Here is a 22,828-nt window from a genome sequence, read left to right on the forward strand (position 1 = left end):
AAGGTGAAGTCACATGGAATCTGCAGTGAGCTGGTAAGTTGGATACAGAACTAACTTAGTCACAGAAGACAAAATAGCAGCAGATGGGTGTTTTTCTGACTACAGATCCGTGACCGTTGGTGTTATAGAGTCATCCAACTTGGAAACAGTCCCTTCAGCCCAACTTATCCATGCTGACCAGGTTTCTTAAACTGAACTAGTCCCATTTGCCTGCAGTTGGCCCAAATCCCTCTAATCCTTTTCTCTTCATATATATGTCCTCATGATTTTGTAAACCTCTGTAAGGTAGGAGACCTTATAGAGAGGATGTTAATAGAGAGTTATTGTTCAGACTGGAGGCCTGTGACTAGTGGTGTGCCACAAGGATCAGTGCTGTGTCTACTGTGGTTCGTCTTTTAATTATTTCGATGAGAAGATATTGTTAGTAAGTTAAACTCAGCAGGTTAAAAATACAACCTGGTGAATGGCATTAGGAATAGAAGGGGTTAACTTAATGCAATTATTTTCAGCTCCCACCTGGCTCCCGCCAACCAACAGTGTTGAAGCCCAAGGTTAGTTTCTGACTTGTCATTCAACAAAAGCAAAAGACTGGGTCAAGAGTTCAAATCCTGACTCAACTGGCGTGATGAAAGTTTTCACTGTCTGGTAGTTTGAAAGTGGCACACATGAGTGAAGGAACAATATTGTTAGTCTATTTCCAAGTGAGTAAAGGCTTACAGTATATATCTGGTTCAAGACTGAAATGAAACTGAAAATCTAATTTGGAGTGACCATATAGTTGAAAGGAATCAAGGAGCTGCTACAGTACATCAAATGTGAGCATTTAGGGCAGTGTAGAGTGTTTGATCGGAAAGGTATAGACAGAGCTTTATCCACAAGTATCACCATTTTCATGGTAGGAGAGCCCAATGCATCAATGCAAAAGATAAGGCTGAAAGATTTGCAACAATTTGCAGTTAAAATGCTGAGTGGATGATTAATCTCAGACTCCCTCAGAAGTCTTCAGCATCACAAGTGCCCTTCTCCAGCCAATGTGATTCACTCGGTCACCAAGAAACGAGCAGAGGCATTGCCGATTGCAAAGGCTGTGGGCCTTGACAACAATCCACAATACCACTGAAGGCTGGTACTCCAGAATTTGCCACTCTATTACCAAGCTGTTCCAGTACAGTTACAACAGTGGCATCCACCTGACGATGTGGAAAATTGCCCAAGTATGTACTGTATGCAAAATGCAGGAAAAGTTCAACCCAGTCAATAACCACCCTATCAGTTTACTCTTGATCATCAGTAAAGTGATGGAAGGTGTCAGTAACAGTGATATCAAGCAGCACCTGATCAGCAATAACCTGCTCAGTGACGCCCAGTTTGGGTTCCACCAGGGCCACTCAGCTCCTGACCTCATTACAGCCTTGGTTCAAACATGGACAAAAGAGCTAAATTCCAGCGGTGAGGTGAGAGTGATAGCCCTTGATATCAAGGCTGAATTCGACTCACTGTGGCATCAAGGAGCCTGAACTAAACTGGCTTGGGAATGGGAATTAGGAGGAAAATTCTCCAATGGCTGGGTAGATTCTTAACATAAAGGAAAATGGCTGTGCTAATTGGACGTCAGTCATCTCACTCCAGGACATCTCTGCAGGAGTTCCTCAGGATAGTGTCCTCAGCCCAACCATCTTCAGCTGCTTCATCAATGACCTTCCCTCCATCATAGGGTCAGAAGTGGCGATGTCCACTGATGATTGCACAATGTTCAGGCCCATTCGCAACTCCTCAGATACTGAAGCAGTCCATGTTCAAATGCAACAAGATCTGGACAATATCAGGGTTGGGTTTAAAAGTGGGAAGTAACATTCGCATGACTAAATGTCAGGCTATCACCATCTCTAGAAAAGACAATATAACCATAGTCTCTTAATGTTCAATGGCATTACCATCACTGAATCCTACACTATCAACTTCCTGGGGTTACCATTGCCCAAAAACTGAACAGGACCAGCCATATAAGTATTGTAGGCTACAAACCAGGTCAGAGACTAGGAATCCTGCAGTGAGTAACTCACCTCCTGACTCCTTAAAGCCTATCCATAAGTGAGGAGTGTGATGGAATACTCCCCACTTGTCCAGATGAGTGCAGCTCCAACAACACTCAAGAAGCTTGATACCATCGAGAATAAAATGGCCCATTTGATTGGCATCATATCCACAAGCATCCACTGCCTCCACTACCAACACTCAGTAGCAGCAGTGTGTACTATCTGCAAGATGCACTGCAGAAAGTCACTAAAATGTCTTAAGCATCACTTCCAAACTGAGAACCACTTTCATCCTGAAGAACAAAGGCAGCAGATACATGAGAACAACAGCATCTGCAAGTTCCCTTCCAAGCCACACATCATCCTGACTTGGAAATATAGCACCGTTCCTTCACTGTTACTGAGTCAAAATCCTGAAACTCCCTTCCTGCAGCACATGAACTGTACCAGTTCAGGAAAGCAACTCATTACCACATAGGGACAGGCAATGAAAGCTGGCCCAGACAGTGACGCCCACATCTCCAAAACGTATTAAAAAAACCTTGTACCTAACTGGCTGTGTACCAGTCAGGAGTGTACGATGGAGACAGTGTAGAGGACACTTTACTTTCAGTTTAAAATAACAGAGATAGTTTTTCTTTCAGTTTTAAAGAATAGAGGAAGCTTTACTCTGTGTCTAACCCCATGCAGTCTCTGGCCTGGGGGAATTTGATGGAGACAGTGTCATGGGAGCTTTGCTTTCAATTTAAAAGGGTACAGGTAGATTACTCTGCATGTTAATGTAATATAGTATTAATATTATGTTTTATAATCATTATTTATTTCTAAATAAATCTAAGGAGAATCACCAGGATGTCACCTGGCATAGAGATCAGAGATAATGGGAACTGCAGATGCTGGAGAATCCAAGACAACAAAATGTGAGGCTGGATGAACACAGCAGGCCAAGCAGCATCTCAGGAGCACAAAAGCTGACGTTTCGGGCCTAGACCCTTTGTCAGAGAGCTTACGAAGGGTCTAGGCCCGAAACGTCAGCTTTTGTGCTCCTGAGATACTGCTTGGCCTGCTGTGTTCATCCAGCCTCACATTTTGTTGTCACCTGGCATAGAGCAGGTTAGTTATGAAGGGAGGCTGAGTAAGCTCGGGTTGTTTTCTTTGGAACAGAGAAGGCTGAGCAGGAATTTGATTGAGGTGTATAAAGTTCATGAACAGCATGAACAGAGTTCATAGAAAGCAGCTGTTCTCCTTAGCTGAAGGGTCAATAAAAAGGGGACACAGTTTTAAGGTGAAAAGCAGCAGGATTGGATGGGATTTGAGGAACAGTTTTTGCACTCAGATGTTGATGGGGTTTGGGCATATGCTGTCTTGGAGGGTAGTTGAAGCAGGTAACCTCACAAGCTTTAAAGAGTACTTGGACAGACACTTGAAGTGTTCCAACATTCAAGGCTGGGGGCCCAGTGTGGGGAAGTGGGCCTAGTGAGGGCAGGAGTGTTCTTTTGGTGATACAAACTTGATGGGCAAAAGCACTCTTTTTGTACAGTATGATTCCATCCAGAGGCTAGAAGGTTTGAGGAATATTAAATCAGCCATGATTCACAGCAGACTCGATGGCCTATTTCTGCTCCTACATCTCATTTGAAGTGTCAGGGAGAGAGATTTGCAGTGCACATTGTTAAAAATCTCTCTACCGGGCATGCTTTCAAACTCTGCAACTGAAACATGACAGATGGGAAATAAGTCAGTCAACAACCACGTTGACTGGGTTAGGGAAGGGGTTGGAGAGAGAAAAAAGGAAGGAGCAGGAAGAGGGAGAAGGTTGGGGAGGAGTAAGGGAAGAGGAGGAGGAGAGAGGTATTGGGGTGGGGAGAGCAGTAAGTTAGGAGGACAGACTAAGGAAAGGTAGCGAGCGGAATGGAGGAACAGGATGATGGAAGGGCAAGGGGATGAAGATGGGAGAGAAGGTGAAGGGCAGGAGAGGGTATGGGATAGGTGGGGTGGGAAGGGCAGAGGTGGGGACGGAAGAGGTGGGGAGTGGAGGGGAGAGGTGGGGAGGGGAAAGGAAAGGTGGGGAGGGGTGAGGTGGAGAGGGAGGAGAGGAGGGGAAGAGAGGGGAGGGGTAATTGGGTAAGGTGGGGAGGGGGATGGAGGGGGGTATAAGTGGGGAGGGAGGAGAAGTGATGAGGGGCATAGGGTGGGGAGGGGGAGAAGTGGGGATGGGGAGAAGTGGTGGTAGTAGGGAGGAGGGAGAAATAGGGAGGAGGCAAGTGGAGGGAAGAAGTGTGGAGAGGGGAGAAGTGCAGCGGGGGGAGGAGTGGGTGGGAGAAGTCGGGGGAGGGAGGGAGAAGAGAGGAGGTAGATGTGGGGAGTAGGGAGAGAAGTGGGGTGGAGTGGGGAAAAGTGGGGAGTGAGGGGGGAAAGTGGGAGGTGAGGGGGGAAAGTGGGGCCGGAAGGGTGTGGGAGGGGAGGGGAAAGAAGGTGAGGGTGGGCAGAGGTGTGGGGGGGGGGGGGCGAGGTGTGAAAGGAGGGGGAGTGGAGGGAAGAGTGGGGAGGGGAGTGGAGGGAAGAGTGGGGAGGGGAGTGGAGGGGAGGGGTTGGAGGGGTGGGGAGGGGTAGGGGAGGGAGGGGAGAGCACAGGTAGGTTGGGGAGGGGAAGGGAAAGGCGGGGTGGGGAGCAGAGAGGGGAAAAGGAGGAGAGGGGAGAGGTGGGAGGGGTGGGAAGAGGTGGGGAGGGTGGAGAGGGGAGGGGTGGAGAGGGGTGGGAAGAGGTGGGGAGGGTGGAGAGGGGAGGGGTGGAGAGGGGTGGGTGGGAGAGTGGAGGGGAGGAAAAGGTTGGGTAGGGAGTGGAGGGTAGGTAAGAGGTTGGGAGGGGTGGGGAGAGGATAGGTGAGATGGAGAGGAGAAGAGACAGAGAGGGGAGAGGTTGGGAGGGTAGGCAAGAGGTGTGGAGGGGTGGGGAGGACAGAAGCAAGGCAGGGAGAGGAACGGAGGGAAGAGAAGAGGTGGGGAGGGGAGAGGCTGGGAGGAGAAGGGAGAGGTGGGGATGGGCAAGGCGGGGAGGGGAGGGGAGGAAAGGGTGTGGGGGTGGGGATTGTGGAATGGGGGGTGGGGAGTGGGGGAGGAGAACAGGAGTGGAGAGGTGGGGTGTGAGTGGTGAGGGGTGGGAAGGGTTGGGGAAGAGTGTAGGGAAGTGTGTGGGGAGGAGTGTGGGGAGGTGGAGAAGGGAGAGGAGGGGCTTGAGGTGGGGAGGAGAGGGGTGCGGTGGGGTGGGGTAGAGAGAGGTGGAGTGGGGTGGGATGGTGAGAGGTGGGGAGGGCTAGGGAAGGGGTTGAGAGGGGAGGGGAGGGTGAGGTGGGGCAGGTGTAGTGGGGAGGGGTAGGGAAGGGGTTGGGAGGGGTAGGGAAGGGGTTGAGGGGGAGGGGAGGGAGGGGAGTGGAGGAGAGGGAAGGGAAGGGGAGGAGAGGAAAAGGGTAGGGAAGGGGTCGAGAGGCCGGGGGGGAGGGAAGGGATAGGGAGGGGAGCGGACGGGGGGTGTGGGGAGGGAAGGGAAGAGGTGGGGTAGGAGGGGTGGGGAGGAGAGGGGAGGAGAGAGGAGGGTGTTGGAGAGGAAGGTGAGGGGGAGGGATGGTGGACGTGAGGGGTAAGGGTGGGAGAAAGAAGGGAGGAGAAGGAGAGTAGGTAAAAGGGAGGGAGCAGGGGGTGGTGAGGAGGAGAAAGGGACGGGTGATGGGGAATGGGAGAGGGGAAAGGCAGAGGAGTGAGTGAGTGGGGAGAAGGAAAGAGAGGGGGAGATGAAATGAGGGGGAGAGGCGATAGGAAGCATAGTTAAGGGGTGAAAAGGGGAAGGGGATGGCAGGGGGAGTCTGTGGTTGGGATGGCAGGGGCACTGGGTATTACCAGGGCAGTTTTAATGGCTGCGTTGTTACAAAAGGAAATAAGGTATTTGATGTCAGACAACCAGGCGCTGTACACATCCAAAGCAGACTCTGAGGAATAACTGTGGACTTTCCCCGATGAACTGTTCATGTGAAGCAGCATTGACAGAGCCCTCAGCTAGGCACAAAGAGATAGAGAGGGTCACACGCTGAAACTGTGGGTGTGTGTGAGAGAGGGAGAGAAACACACACAGAGGGACACACATTGAAACAGAGAGAGAGAGACACTGAAACAGCGAGAGAGACATACAGAGGGACACACTGAAACAGAGAGAGTCACAGAGAGACACACTGTGAAACAGAGAGAGACTCACACTGAAACAGAGGGAGAGAGAGACACAGAGGGACACACACTGAAACAGAGAGAGAGACACAGAGGGACACAGAAGGACACAGTGTGAAACAGGGGGAAAGGGTGAGGGACAGACACAGACAGACAAAGAGGGACACACACACAGACGAAGACGGGCAGACGTGTACAAGGAGGGAGGGGGAGAGGGAGAAAGAAAGGAGCTCAATAAACCAAGTGCCCTCCTGCCTGAAGGAAAGCACCAGCGAAGCGGACACAAAGCAGAGGGGCTGGGGGAGGGAGTGTGGGCGGTGAAGGCTTGGCCGCACTGAGGATCTCGATGTGAATCTGAACACACTGTCTGAGTGAGGCGTCGGCAATAGTAACACGGTAAGGAATTGCTGCTCGTTCTCTGCCACTTTTGTGAGTGTCTCTCTGTTTGGGAAGTGGCTGTAGATTCTAGCTGATCCCGCCGTTACTTTGTTAGAAAGCCAGGTTAATGCCATATCGTTTCCGAAATCTGCCACTGAGACTGACTGATTTAACGGCTTTGTAACATTGATAAAACTGGTTTTCACCCCACCCTGTTTTATTCAAATTTAGGCTGATCTGGAATGAAGCGTGTTTTGATTTTTAGTTGAGTCTGTCATGAACGAGTTCTGACTTTCAGCCTGGAATTCCTTGCCGTTAGTTCGGGTAAAGCAGGACTGGGAGCGAGACTTTAACCGCATTCCGAGGTGGGGAGAAGCGGGCTGCGAGTGGCCCGGTGGTAGGAGCGAAACACAGAGGGAGCTGAGACTGAGCCGAGCGACACGAGCCAGGGGCCAATGGGAGGCTCAGATCTGACAGAAAGGACAATAGAAAGATCTAGTCTCGACAGAAGATCCGATGCCCCAACCTCACGGATCCCCTCCCTCCCTCCCTCCCTCTATCACACTCTGTTAGGTCTCCTGGTTACCCGTTCCCTCGGGGTGTCAATCCTATCTCTTTGTAACTAACGCTGGTAAATCTCCCGTGAAGCACAACACAAGGTTTTGTTACAGTAAATGTGCTATATGAATGCAAGTTGTTGTTGAAAATGTTAGTTCCGTGCAGGCTGGGTACCTCAGAAATAGTGCCAAGCTGTTTCAGAATGGCTGTGTTAACAAGTTCCGAGATCCAGGTGGAGGAGGTTTTGAAGTTGGTGAGAGATGTCGATGGAGAATGAGAAGGAGGTAGGGTTAACGGCGGTATACAGGGAAATGGAGAGGATAGGTCAGAGACTGTGCTGCATTACAGGCGGAGGGAGTGGGCCGTATTTGAAACGGAAAACGGAGAGTGTATGAACCATGAAGCCAGTGTGTTGTGGCAATGTGAGCCGATGGAGCTCAGCGCGAGAAACCATCTTAGAAAGGATCTGGAAAAACCTGAACTGTCTAGCACCAACACTGCTCCCTCCGAATACAGGAGTCTGCAAATGGACTGGCAGGGAAGGCAAATTTGTTCATCGGTGTACTGGGATTAATTATCCTGGGGAGGCGATGGCCTAGTAGTATTCTCACCGGGCTGTTAAACTAGAGTACATTCCTGGGACCCGGATCGAATCCCGCTAAGAATGTAATGATTACTGTGACTCCACTGTCAGGGGAAAAACTTCACGAATACGGTTTTGGGAAGGAAATTACCATGCTTACCTGCTCTAGATCACCTGTGACTCCAGACCCACAGCAATGTGGTTGACTCTTAATTGCCCAGTGGGCAATTCTGTGATTGAATGGGGGGGGGGGGGCGGAAGAGAATTGGAAGAGGCAGTTGCTGGGGTTTTTAGCCATTAGATAAGTACCAGTTAGACAAGTCTGAAAGAACAGTACTTTTGCGCTACAAGTCTTTCTCACTCCCCAACATGTAGGAATTCAGCATTCCCTGCACCAAATGACAGGTCAGTGTAGGCTGCAGGAAGACCGTGTATTGGTATCCGAGCTGAATCTGTCCTTACCCTGCTTCAGAATGTGAGCCTTGCCCCTTCCTAACCTACTGACTTTAGAGGTCTTGTTCCAATGATGTGAACACCTCTTGGGTACTTACCCAAGGTAGCGTTTCTTTTATACCTTGTGAACCGAGAAGGTGTCAGCAGGCTGCTCACCTGTGGAAAGCATCACTATTAAGTAATGTGCTGTGCTCAAAAACATAAATAACTGGAAAAACTCTGTAAATCTGGCATCATCTGTGGAGAGAAAGCAGAGCCAACATTTCGGATCCAGTGGCCCTTCTTCAGAACTGAGGGTCATTGGATTTGAGACGTCAACTCTGCTTTCTCTTCACAGATTCTGCCAAAGCTGCTCAGTTTCTCCAGCTACATCTGTTTTTGTTTCGGATTTACGACAACAACAGTTCTTAATATTTCATTAAGATGCTGTGCTCATTTGGTCGTCTTGTTTATTTAGTGTCACTAGTTTTCCGTTAATAGGTTCTTTTCTGCAGATTTTATAAAATGGCTGTGGTCAGACTTAAGAGTGCGAGTGCTTGGTAACACACACTTGTAAAGAAACATTCACAAATAAGTCCATCAGGAATTTAGGAGAAATCTCTTTACCCAAACGTGGAACTCACTCCCATGGGGAGGGGAGATGAAAAGCAAAGACATTTTTAAGGGCAAGCTGAATCAGCAGTTGAGAGAGAAAGGAATAGACGGGTAAACAGATAGGATGAGGTGAAGTAAGGATACAGAAGCCTTGAGTGGAGCATTCTGATTGGCACAGGCCATTGGAAAGTCATGAGTTGTTTGTGTGTTGGAAGGTCTGTACCATTCATCATGACCATCATCCATCTGCTTAGTCACAATGTGCCTTCCTGCACACAATTCCAAGTTACCATGATGACTGGGGCTAAGAGTGTGGTAACTGATACACATCTCAGACATGAATGTTTCAAATCATTCTTGACCTTATGGTGTGTCACAGCCCATTACTGGCACTGGAACATAAAAATAGAGGGGCTGTCAGTTTAGCATATTACCCATCTGCCTGCTACAGTGTGAGGTTACTACTGGCATCTGAGACAGCAATCGCAATGCAATGCATATCCACCATTCCTTCATGGACACCTTGTCAATTTGAGAGATTTCATTAAAATTTCAGCTTGATATCTCACACTAAGACAAGGGTTACAGAATATAGCACAGTACCCAATATTACAGTCTGTAACCTGATTTAACAGACCACTCATTGTAACACTCTGATATACGCCACATCCTCTAACACTCGAATCCATTACACACCTCTCACTGCAATAGTCTGATCTAACCCAAACCGCTCACTGTAACACTGATATATTCTACAATCCTCAGTATAACACTGATCTATTACACAGTCCTCATTTAAACCTGACATATTCAATACTCCTCACTGTAACCGTCATTTAATACACAGCTCTAACTGTAAGACACTTTTGTATCTCACAACCCTCACTGTAACACACTGATATATCTCACAGCCTTCACTGTAACACACTGATATACTCCACACCCCTCACTGTAACACACCGATATACCTCACATCACTCACTGTAAACACTCTGATAAGTCCACACTTCTCACTGTAACACTCTGATGTGTTCGATACCCCTCACTGTCATCCTCTGATATAACCCACACCCTTCTCTGTAACACTCTGATATACCCCACACCCCCCACTGTAAACACACTGATATATCCCACATCACTCACTGCAAACATTCTGACATATCCTGCATCCCTCACTGCAAACATTCTGACATATCCTACATCCCTCACTACAAACATTCTGATACATCCCACATCCCTCACTGTAAAACACTGATATAACCAACACCCCTCACTGTAATCCTCTGATATACTCCACACCCCACAGTGTAACACTCTGATATATCCCACTCCCCTCATTGTAAACACTCTGATAAACCGCACACCCTTCTCTGGAAACACTCTGATATACCCCAACAGCCTCACTGTAAACTCTCTGATATATCCCACACCCCTCACTGTAAACACTCTGGTATACGCACACCTCACACTGTAACACACCGATATGCCCAACACCCCTCACTGTAAACACTCTGATATACCCCACACCCCTCACTGTAAACACTCTGATATACCTCATACCCCTCACTGTAAACACTCTGATATACCCCATACCCCTCACTGTAAACACTCTGATATACGCACACCTCACACTGTAACACACCGATATACCCCACACCCCTCACTGTAAACACTCTGATATACCCCATACCCCGCACTGTAAAACACCAATACACCCAACGCCCCTCACTGTAACACACTGATATACCCCACACACGTCATTGTAAACACTCTGCTTTACCCAACAACACTCACTGTAACACTTTGCTTTACCCAACAACACTCATGGTAATCCTCCAATATACCTCACACACCTCACTGTAACACTCTGATGTACCCCGCACACCTCTCTGTAAACACTCTGATACATCCCACGCCCCTCACAGTAAACAGTCTGATGTACTCCACACCCCTCACTGTAACACTCTGATACACTCCACACCCCTCACTGTAACACACTGATACACTCCACACCCCTCACTGTAACACACCGATACACCCCACACCCCTCACTGTAACACACTGATACACTCCACACCCCTCACTGTGACACACTGATATACCCTACATCCCTTACTGTAAACACTGTGACATACCCAACATCCCTCACTGTAACACACTGATATACCCCACACCCCTCACTGTAAACACTGTGATATACCCAACATCCCTCACTGTAAACACTGTTTTATACCCCACACCCCTCAATGAGTAGAAACTGATAAAGTAGGCACAGGTTTAGGACGTTTGGCCCAGTGAGCCTGTCCAGCCATTCAGTATCATCATTGTTGATCCTGTAGTTTTACAGAATACTCCTGCTGTCTCACCATACTTCTTGACATCTAGCTTATTAAAACTATCTCTTCTTTCTTAATTATATTCACTGATGTGGCCTCCACAGCCTTGTGTGGTAGAGAATTCCACAGATTCACCAACCTTAAAGTGAAGAAATTTATCCTATTCTGAGTCCAAGAAGGCCTACCATATCCTGAGACCATGACCTTTTCTCCTGGACCTTCCCAAGCCATGGGAAACATTATCGCCGCTTCCAGTCTTTCTGATCCTGTCAGAACATTATGCCATTCAATAAGATTTCCTCGCATTCCCATAAGACCATAAGATGTAGGAGAATAGGCCATTTGGACAAAAAAGTCTTCTTGTCATTCAAAATGCTGATAGCTGATCTGATCATTTTCAGATCTACTTTCATGGCATTCCTTGATTCCTTTACTAATTATAAATGTGTCTCACTCAGTGCTTGATAGCTGTTCGTGCTAAAGAATTCCGCAATTTAACTACTCGGTCTGAGATAAGAAATTTCCTTCTCATTTCCATCCAGGTGTACAAGGTAATGAGAGGCATGGATAGAGTCGATAGCCAAAGACTTTTCCCCAGGGCAGGACTGACTGCCACGAGGGGTCATAGTTTTAAGGTGTTAGGAGGAAGATATAGAGGAGACGTCAGAGGGAGGTTCTTCACCCAGAGAGTTGTGAGCGCATGGAATAGTTTACCAGTGGTAGTCATGGAAGCGGAGTCATTAGTGACATTTAAGCGACTGCTGGACATGCACATGGACAGCAGTGAATTGAGGGGAATGTAGGTTAGGTTATTTTATTTTTGGATTAGGAATATTCCACGGCACAACATCGTGGGCTGAAGGCCCTGTACTGTGCTGTACTTTTCTATGTTCTATGTTCTGTCTCAAATGGGTGACCCATTACTCTGAGATTACTCTGGTCCTCATACACCCAACACCCCTCACTGGGGGAAACAATCTCTCAGCATCTCTATCTTGTCAAGTTCCCTAACAATTCTGTGTTTCAATAATGTTCCTTCTAATTCTTTTAAACTTGAATGTGTAGAAGCCCAACCTGCTCAGCTTCTCCTTGTAACCAAATCCCTCCATAGCCAGGATCAACTCAGTGAACCTTTTCTGGACTGCCTCCAATACCAGTATAAATTTCATTTCATAAGAAATCTGACTTGTGCCTTGTATAGTTTCCAAGACTCCTCTATTTTTACACTACATTCCAAATGAAGACCAACAGTCCCTTTACCTTTCATATTACCTTCTGAACTTTGAATGCTAGTATTTTGTGATTCCTGCAGGAGGACCCCCAAATCACTCTTGTGCTGTAGCTTTCTCTGTATTTCAATAATAATTGACTCCTCTATTCTTCCTGCCAGAGTGCATAATCTGACATGTTTCCACACTGTGTTTCATCTGCTACATACTTAACCTGTCTATACCCCTCTGTTGGCTCGTCGTCTAATCCTCACTATTTGCCTTCCAACATGTTTTTGTGTCTTCTGCAAATTTGGTAATAGTACTTTCACTTCCCTCATCCCAGTCATCAATATTTATTGTAAATAATCGTGGCCGCAGGACTGATCACTGTGGTACTCTTCTAGTTACAAGCTGCCATTCTGAAAATGCCCCCCTTAAACTCAACTCTTTATCTTTTATTTATTAGCCAATCCCCTCTCCATGCTAATGTAACACATCCAGAACCATGGGCTCCTTTCTTATTAAGTAGTCTTATATGCTGTATCTTTTTGAACAGCCTTTGGAAATCCAAATCTATTACATCTATGAGTTTCCCTTTAACTATCCTTAGAGTTATCTCCTCAAAGAACTGTAATAAAGTTGTAAGGCATTACTTTCCATCCGTGAAGCCATGTTGCCTCTGCTTTATTATAGGATGTATTTCTAAATGCTCTGCTACTACATCTCTACAGGAGACGCTAACATTTTCATATCAATAGATGATAGGCTAACTGGCCTGTGGCAAGGGAGCGAGTGTCTTTTGGAAAGAAGGAATTGTCCATCATTATTTAAATAATACTCTGCCATTCTGTCTTTCCTACCAAAATGGATGAGTGCACACTTATCCACATTATACTGCATCTTACATGCATTTCCTACTCACTCAACTTGTCTAAATCTCACTGGGGCTTCATTCCATCTTCCTCACCACTCACACTCCCACCAGGTTTTTTTGCCATCCTTAAACTTCAATCCTTCATCCAAATCTTTGATATATATTATCAACAGCTGGGGCCCAAACACTAATCCCTGAGGTCCCTTACTCGTCACTGCCTTAGACCCCAAAACTGATCCATTTATTCCTAAGATAACAAGGTGTAGAGCTGGATGAACACAGCAGGACAAGCAGCATCAGAGGAGTAGGAAGGCTGACATTTCGGGCCTAGACCCTTCTTCAGAAACCACGAATGACCAGAAAAACCTGATTTATTCCTAATCTCTGTTTTCTACTAACGAATTCTCAATGAAAAGCAAGTATGTTGCCATTAATCCCATCTGCTTTGACCACATACACTAACCTTTTAATCAAAAGCTTTCTGAAAATCCAAAACTCACACCAGCCACAAGCTCTCCACATCTTTTCTAACAGTTACTTCCTCAAAAATACTCCAGTAGGTTTGTCAGACATGATTTCCTTTTCATAAAACCATTCTGACTTTGTGTGATATCCTTGTTATTTTTAAATGTCCTTTTATTGTAACCTTTAGACTAGACCTCAGCATTTCACCTACTATTGATGTTAGGCACTGCTTTGTAATTCCTAGTTTTCTTCTCTTTCAAACTGCGCGGTTACATTTCCCACACTCCAATCTGCTGGACTGGAATACAGAATGTACAAACTTTTCGTGGACGAGAAGCCAACGTATCCACTATTTCCAAGGCCTCCTCCTTTAGTACCCTGGGATTTAGATGATCAGGCCATAGAGTTACCAGCTTGCCATCTCATCAGTTTCTCCAACACAACTTTTATCGTAATATTAATTTTCTTCAATTCCTCCTTTCTAAAGAAAAATTTGTTCCCCTACCATTTCTGGGAAGTTATTTGTATTTGCTTTCTTCTGTGGTAACGGAACTAAAATAGTTGTTTAATTGCTCTGCCATTTCCTTGTGCTCCATTTCCAATTCTTCTGATTCATTCAGGCTACATTTTTCTGTGTTCATCTTTTTTGTTTCATCTTACATCCCTTGTAATAATATCCCGCATTGTAATATTCTGATATACCAGATAACTGCCACTGTAACTCTTTGTATATCACATACTTTCACTGATATATACCCACCCCTCACTGTAACATACCGATATATCCCACCTCCCTCACTATAACACTCAGATATACCCAGCACTCCTCCTTATAACACATTGATATGCTCTAAACCGTAACACTCTGATATACTTCACACTCATACTTTAACTCTCTGATATTACCCCACATCCCTCACTACAACACTCTAATATACCCCACACACCTTACTGTAAAACACTGATACAGCCCACACCCCTCACTGTAACACTCTGATATACTTCACGCTCATACTGTAACACTGATATATCCCACACCCCGTCTGTAACACTCCAATATATCCCACATCATTCACTGCAACACAATGATACACCCCACACGGTAACACTATGATATACTTCAGACTCACACTGTAACACAACGACATACTCCACACCCCTCACTGTAACATTCTGATATACCCCACACCTTTCACTGAAACACTCCATTACACCCCACACTATTAACACTCTGTTACACCCCACACCCCTCCTTGTAATGCTCTGATATACCTCACACTCCTCACAGTAACCCTGATATACCCCACATCCCTCATTGCAACACTCTGATATACCCCACACCCCTCACTGTAATACTCTGATATACCTCACACCCCTCACAGTAACCCTGATATACCCTACACCCCTCATTGTTACACTCTGATATACCTCACACCTTTCACTGAAACACTCCATTACACCCCACACTATTAACACTCTGTTACACCCCACACCCCTCCTTGTAATGCTCTGATATACCTCACACTCCTCACAGTAACCCTGATATACCCCACATCCCTCATTGCAACACTCTGATATACCCCACACCCCTCACTGTAATACTCTGATATACCCTACACCCCTCATTGTTACACTCTGATATACCCCACACCCTTCACTGTAACTCTAACCCTAATGTCATTGTCAAACTGTGAAATAGCTCACAAACATTCAGAGTAACTCTCTGATAAATCCCAGACCCCTATCTGTAACACATTAATACAGCCCACACCCCTCACTGTAACACTCTGAAATACACAACTCACAGAAGTGGAGGAAGAAATGTGTTTCTGATAAAGCTTTGATGTCACCACGAACTAATACTGCTGCATAATGAACATAAGGTCCTTCCATTTAATCCTCGGGGCAATTCTCAGGAATTCTCAGCTATTCATTATATTTTGCTACTTGTCTCCTTTTGATGAGCCACTTAACCCCTGCACCTGGACCTCTTGCAGCCAAACACTGCTAACAGACACCCTGCTCCCAATCACCCTGCTCCAGGGCCACGAGCTCCCAGATTCCGTGACCCTTGTTCCCAGGCCCCCTATACCTTCTCCTCAGCTTCCACAAGGCCTGATTTGACCTACGCATCAACCTCTTTCCAGCTAAGTGTCTCATGATAGAGTGCTGGTGACATAACAAAATTGATAACGTGCCTGTCACAAATTCCACTCATCAAAAATGATTTAAAAATATATTTTGATGTCACTTATTTTATTCATTGAGTTTATGCTGTTGTGCAGCAACCTTTGATTGTTCTGGTTTCCAGTCAGTATGAAAGTGGAAGTTGTCAGAAGGCAGGCAGCGTGTCTGTCTCCATGTCACAGGCAGCGTGTATTTATAAAACTGAAGCTAATCACAAGCTGAACATTCACAGCATTGGCGAGTTTCCTTCAAATTTTGAGGTCTGTGCAGATAATAGTTAAGAATGTGTGTGGACATTAACTGTCTACAGATAAGTGTTTGAACACAGCTGCAAGGAAACCCCAACACATGGAACTATCAAGGACAGGTGCCAGTGCAGTGGGATATACCAGAATGTTAGGCATTTACAAAATGGGCAGATAACGGAGAAAATTGAAGCTAAAACCTAAACTATTCCCATCTAAGACATGAGTTGCAAAGCTCTGTTAAAGACTGAGCTCTAAAATCACAGTCATGTTGAGTGATTCTGCAGAATGACTACGACTAAAATAACTAAAAATGACCAACAAATCAGAACAGAATGACTTGTCATTCCTAAGTGTCCTTAACAAGTCAGTTGCTGTCAAATCATCGCTATCTCTCGATTCAAGGATGGCATCAACTTAGTGTCACCTATTTCTGCTGTAGGTCTTTGTGTGAGTGAACAGTTTGATTGTTGACCCACAGTGTTTGGTCACACAGGCAGGATGGCTCATGAGGTAGTGCATCTGGGCAACAGGCTTTACTGCCTTTTCCTACCATCTCTGCTACTGCTCTGTTTCATTGTTAAGGCATTTAGATTCAGAGTGAAGCAGCTTGAAGCACAAGTTGTAACCATTTTGAATGACTCAGTCATTAATGATAATGCTGCCTCATTTCAAAGAGGGCTTCAGAGTGTCTTTGTAGCACTTTCTTTGTCCTCCTGTGAAACAATGGCCATTCAAGAGTTGAGAGAAACAGGACCTGATGGGGGAGGATAGGTTTTGGTCATCAGGATACATTCGTGTATGGTCAGTGATCTTCCATTGAAAATGGAGGATGCAGTGGAGACAAACCTGGGGTAGTTTCTCTCATGCTGTCAGTCACTCTGCCTGAATACGGAGAAAATAAGTTCAGTCCATTATGTCGACTACATAACTGGTGATGTTTTTCTCTAAGGAAATTGTCAGCAGTTGGTTGGACAGCTAGTTTGCAAAGCAGAATAACACCAACAGTGTGGGTTCAATTCCCACTCCAGGTGAGGTTACCATGAAGGTCCTATCTTCTCAACCATGCTTTTGCCTCAGTTGTGGTAACCCTCACGTTAAGCTCATCACTAGTCATCTCTCTTGAAGGTTCTCTAAGACCATAGTGACATTACCTTTTCTAGAAAACAATGTGTGAGCTGAAATCAGAATCACACACTCTTAATAAAGACAGTCTTGATGTTGACCAGCACTTGCTAATGTTCCAGTTTAGGCATGGGGTTGGGCTCATACTGTGCCCTGGAAACATCACACTCAGTCAGCATTGTTGATGCAAGATCTGTGAGTACAAGTCAATCCCACACCAAATGTCTACTGTCTGACACTAAAATTGGTGGACTAGCAGATAGTGAAGGGGACTGTCAGAGATTACAGCAGAATATAGATAGACTGGAGAGTTGGGCAGATAAATGGCAGATGGAGTTCAATCCGGGCAAATGTGAGATGATGCATTTTGGAAGATCAAATTCAAGGGTGAACTAAACTGTAAATGGAAAAGTCCTAGGGAAAATTGATGAACAGAGAGATCTGGGGGTTCAGGTCCATTGTTCCCTGAAGGTGACAACGCAGGTCAATAGGGTGGTCACGAAGGCATATGGCATACTTTCCTTCATTGGGCGGGGTATTGAGTACAAGAGTTGGCAGGTCATGTTGCAGTTGTATAGGACTTTGGTTCGGCCACATTTGGAGTACTGCGTACAGTTCTGGTCGCCACATTACCAAAAGGATGTGGATGCTTTGGAGAGGGTGCAGAGGAGGTTCACCAGGATGTTGCCTGGTATGGAGGGCGCTAGCTATGAAGAGAGGTTTAGTAGATTAGGATTATGTACATTAGAAAGACGGAGATTGAGGGGGGACCTGATTGAGGTCTACAAAATCATGAGGGGTATAGACAGGGTGGATAGCCAGAAGCTTTTTCCCAGAGTGGGGGTCTCAATTACTAGGGGTCATGAGTTCAAAGTGAGAGGAGGAAAGTTTAGGGGAGATGTGCGTGGAAAGTTCTTTACACAGAGGGCGGTGGGTGCTTGGAACGCGTTGCTAGCGGAGGTGGTAGACACAGACACATTAGTGTCTTTTAAGATATATTTGGACAGGTACATGGATGGGCAGGGAGCAAATGTACACAGACCCTTAGGAAATAGATGACAGGTTAGACAGAGGATCTTAATCTGCGCAGGCTTGGAGGGCCGAAGGGCCTGTTCCTGTGCTGTAATTTTCTTTGTTCTTTGCAGTCCATCCAATTCCTTCTGCACATTGCAATCCTCATGGAGATTTCTTCATGTCAGAGCTTTGGGTTTCCTGAAGTTCTGTTAATCTTCCTCACTGTGTATTATTTCATCGCTTGGGTGATTTGGTAAATGAATGCCCAACTGTGCAGATTTTCCAAGTCCTCGCAAGAGTCCGCACCAACAAGGGAGTGGGATATAAAGTTCTGATCCAGCTTCACTCAGCACATCTTGCCTCAGTTACCTTCACCTCTGCACGATAACATTACTGAATCAGCCAGGAATGCATTCAGTGTTTAGACTCCACACCAGAACAAATGGCTAACTTTGCTGTTGGGACAAATAATCAAAGGGTTTGTCTGAGCGGACCCACCAGGGAGAGAGAGTATTCATGTCCCGGGCATCCCTTGTCTACAAATTATGCACAGTCTTTTTAAACATGAATTGGGTATCCACAGCCTTTCTTAAAGAACAGGGAATGATTTGTCTAATAGGGTTGCGATAGCCGAGCTGTCTCAGTAAAAGATGCTGAGAGTGAGGTTGTTTTTTCAAAGCAGTGCAATGAAGTAGGCAGCCTGCCTCTGAGCAACTCCTCTAAACAGAGTGAAGTCTGACAGTGAGCACAGGCCCATGCTGTTTCATTGGGAGAAACTGTAATTTCAGGAGCTTGCTGTGAGGGAGTACTCAATGGCACATTAGTCAGTGGGAAGCCTGAGAGTTAATCACTGCTCCAGGGTGCACGTGGGTGAGGAAAGCGAGCTCCTCCCCTGATCCCCTGCCAGGTGGCTGTTGCATACAGCCTCTCTGACATGCTAGCTTCAATTCCTCATTAGTGCTGTGTCAAGCGTAGCAGACAGTTAATAGCTGTGTGTCACCAGGATGAGGGCTGGTGTGCTGGGGGAGATGGAGATTGAAATTTTTTTGTTTTCTCTCTAATTGGTTGGACAGCGTAGTAGTGGAGTTGGTGGGGGGTGGGGGGGCAATGGAATTTGATCATCCTGCATGTTGCATTTCATAAGAATGCTCCGAAAATGGAAAAACAAAGTAGATCACTGAGAAACTTTGTGAATGAACATCTCATAAAATACTCAGGCCCTCCTACAGAATGCATCCCAAACCTTTGCACACTGGAAGCCCATTTCGAAGCTTGAGAATGTCATGATGAGTAATGGTGGAGAAAAGAAAAACTCTTACAGCAACGCAAAAGAGGGTCAGGCAAGCTGCCTCAGAGTGCAAGACCTCACAATTTCAGCTTATTGTTCTTTCTGAGTAAATAATTCTGCAAACACTCCTTCAGTTCAGACACCGTGTTGGGTCTGGTTTGCATTGCACTGTGCTGCCAATACTTTGTCGGAGTGTGACTACACAAAGGCTTCTCAACATGGTGCAATCCTGAAGTGTAATCATAGTAATCATGGTATATTTGTCCACATCAGTTCCCCCTAAGACTCCTGTGAAGAGGAACATTGTCAAATCTTTCACAGTAAAGTGTCTGAATCTCAGGAGTTGGGTTGGCTTTGCAATCCTGGATCGTTCTGATTCATGTTATTGTACCCACTCCTTTTCTCAATGGCCACCCTGACTGCAGTATTGCTATCAGATCCATTGCCTGGCCTTGCTCTGAACTGTTTTATGCGACTCCCACAGAAGTTACCAGCAGCACAAGGCTAGTTTTCCCCTAAGGTACCACAGCCATAGAGAGTCTGGAGCATGGCCAGGAACAGCATCGGCTGAGAAGGTGAATGAGGAATCTGTGGGATGGAAACTGGAACCATTTAATGATGTATTCATTACTTGGAGTTTTTGACGTTGTTGCTATTAAACCACTGGAACCCAGATGCAACATGTTAATGTTTTCTAAACTATGACTCAACTAGATCAGCACACAATTCTAGGCAACAGACCAGTCAGCCTCAAATTACTCAAATTAATGTGATGACTGCCTCTGCTTCTCAATGTGAATGGGGGATATCCAACTCCAGCCCTGGCCTGAGTGATCATGAATTGCAACAGAAAACAGTAACTCAGTATGGCTGATTTTATGTTTCACCTTTACCCCTGATAACACCGGCCTGCGTACGGTACAGGATTAAGAAAATATTCCTCCTTTCCCCACCTTGTGTATTGCAAATTAATCATAGAATCATAGAATGCCTACAGTGTAAGGAGAAGGAGTCTATTCGGCCCATCAAATCCACACCAACCCCCCCCAAGGAGCATCTCACCCATACCCACCCCACTACCCTGTCTGCATTCCCTGTGGCTAATTAATCTAATCTACATATCCCTGGATACTATGGGAAACTTAGCACGGCCAATCCACCTAACATACACATCTTTGGACTGTGGGAGGAAAGCAGAGCACTCAGAGGACATCCATGCACACATGGTGGAGAATGCACAAACTCCACACAAACAGTCGCTTGAGGCTGGAATCGACCTGGGTCCCTGATGCTGTGAGGCTGGAGTGCTAAGCACTGAGCCACTGAGCCATTATTATAAAATCTATACTGCAGGATCTGGAGACTTTGATTCTTACTGTCTGCCAGTTGTTTGGTCCCATCTGCGAGGAACGCAGATAATCCCAATGGGATTTCACTGCAGCCAGAGAGAACAGGAAGATCCATTTCAGTTGAAACAGATAACATCTGTTCCACTCTGCTTGATCTTAATGGCTCTTTGAGAGTCCTAAACGGATTCATTCAGTGCTCCTCTGCCTAATACCATAGGGATTCATAAAAACACTAGCATGGACACATGTTATTACCCATTACATCCTTTTGGCTTTATCCCTAAACTGTTAATCTAACCAAGATCTAGAATGTTCCTCTTCCCTCCTCTAAACAATGATTAGCAACTTACGAAAGTTTAAAGGCTGATATGAGTTGTGATGGGGAAGTGAAGAATAAAGAATCATGTCATCTATCCAGAACAAAGCAGTCTGCTTGTTTAGTCTCCTGTCACCAGCTTCAAGCTGTAGTTCCACCACCATAGCTGCAGTGTGGCATCTACAGGCTGTCCTGTAGTGTCTCAAGGCTCCTTCAAAAGAACGTCCCTACTCAATCAGCTAAAAGGGGGAGGCAAGCAAGCACATGGGATCTTCAGTCCTTCCGAAAGCACCCTCACCCACCATCCTGAGTTAGAAATAACTCATCACCCCTGTCTAATAGCACTATGGGAGGACAGCACAGCTCAGAACAGTGTGTACAATAACAATTCACCAAAACCTTCTGAAGACACCAGAGATAAGCAAAACTATAAATCATCCCCACGAAAGGGGGAGCAAAACCAACTTAAATATCTCTGGGGATGAAATTTGACCCCCACCTCTCTGCCTTGTGAAACTTTGTTACTGCACCCATGTAACATCAGTCTCACTAAATTCAAATGGCAGCTTCTGCCAATAATCACAGGGTTTTAAAACTGAGGACTCACATAGAACAGTGATTTTTATCATATCAAATAAGTCTTCAAGTGCAAATGTGTCTGTGTACTTCAAACAGGGATTGGAAATGGAGTGTAGAGGTTTCAGAGGGCAGAGAATCTCTGGTTGAATGGTTGTGTTGAAAGAATGCTGTGTAGGATATTTGTTTTAGTTCAAGCCTGTAAGAGCTCCCTTTACCCCTGCTGATACCCTGCTGACAGCAAGCTGCTCAACTTGTGAGCTTTTAAATCACTGAAATACCATCAGGGTAATGATGGAAGAACACTGAATCAGGGAAACCAGTAATAGAGTACACTGTCTGGCCCACAAGCCTGCTGTGCCATTCACTATGATCATAGCTTATCATCAAACTCTGTACACTGTTCCTGTTTTCACTCCATACTCTTTGAAGCCTTTAGCCCTAAGAACTCTATCTAACTACTTTTTGAAAAGTGAAATATATTCTAGTTTGGATAGACAGGCAGCATATGGCACCTCCCAGTGACTCCCAACAAACTGCAGTCCACATTAATCATACCACTGAGAGACAGAGAGATAGAAAGAGATGTCAAAGAGGGTGGGATACCCTGGGCTAATGCTAAGTGCATGTTAACGGCACCGTAACATAATAGGACATTAGGAAGGGAAGTACTGATCCAGCTGTTAACAGTTACCTGTGATTCTATCTCTTTCATCCTCCCCCCTCCGCATTCCCATCCACCTCTTTTGATGTAATGGTGCCTGGCAGGGATACCTGAGGCAAAGTGGAAGAGGGCACAGGTGATAGTTATCCATTCGTTGAGAGGAATTAGGTGAAATTTAACTGCATTGATAAGCACTGTTTTAATTTCAAAAATATACTTCATTCATATTCATACTTTTCATAAAATAAGGTAGCACAGTGGCTCAGGTTAGCACTTTTGCCTCACAGCACCAGGGACCCAGGTTTGATTCCTGAAATGCTAACTCCAATTTCTCTGCACAGATGCTGCCAGACCATTGAGC

At 45.7% G+C, this 22,828-nt stretch overlaps 1 protein-coding gene across 5 annotated transcripts in view; it reads left to right on the forward strand.

The window, feature by feature from the left end:
* The window catches only part of LOC125447600 (sphingosine 1-phosphate receptor 2-like), an 84,133-nt gene that overhangs the window by 38,829 nt on the left and 22,476 nt on the right, over nt 1-22,828 (forward strand). The window contains exon 1 of one of the 5 annotated variants that reach the window (XM_048522148.2): nt 5,939-6,647. The exons of 3 other annotated variants lie outside the window; for them this stretch is intronic. The gene's annotated coding sequence lies outside the window, so the exon portion shown is untranslated. Of the gene's footprint in view, nt 1-5,938; nt 6,648-7,399; nt 7,472-22,828 lie in introns of those variants that run through there. One more of the 5 variants, XM_048522152.2, reaches the window with a different exon arrangement.

Source organism: Stegostoma tigrinum, chromosome 35 (genome assembly GCF_030684315.1).
Source record: "Stegostoma tigrinum isolate sSteTig4 chromosome 35, sSteTig4.hap1, whole genome shotgun sequence".
NCBI classification, from domain to species: Eukaryota; Metazoa; Chordata; class Chondrichthyes; order Orectolobiformes; family Stegostomatidae; genus Stegostoma; species Stegostoma tigrinum.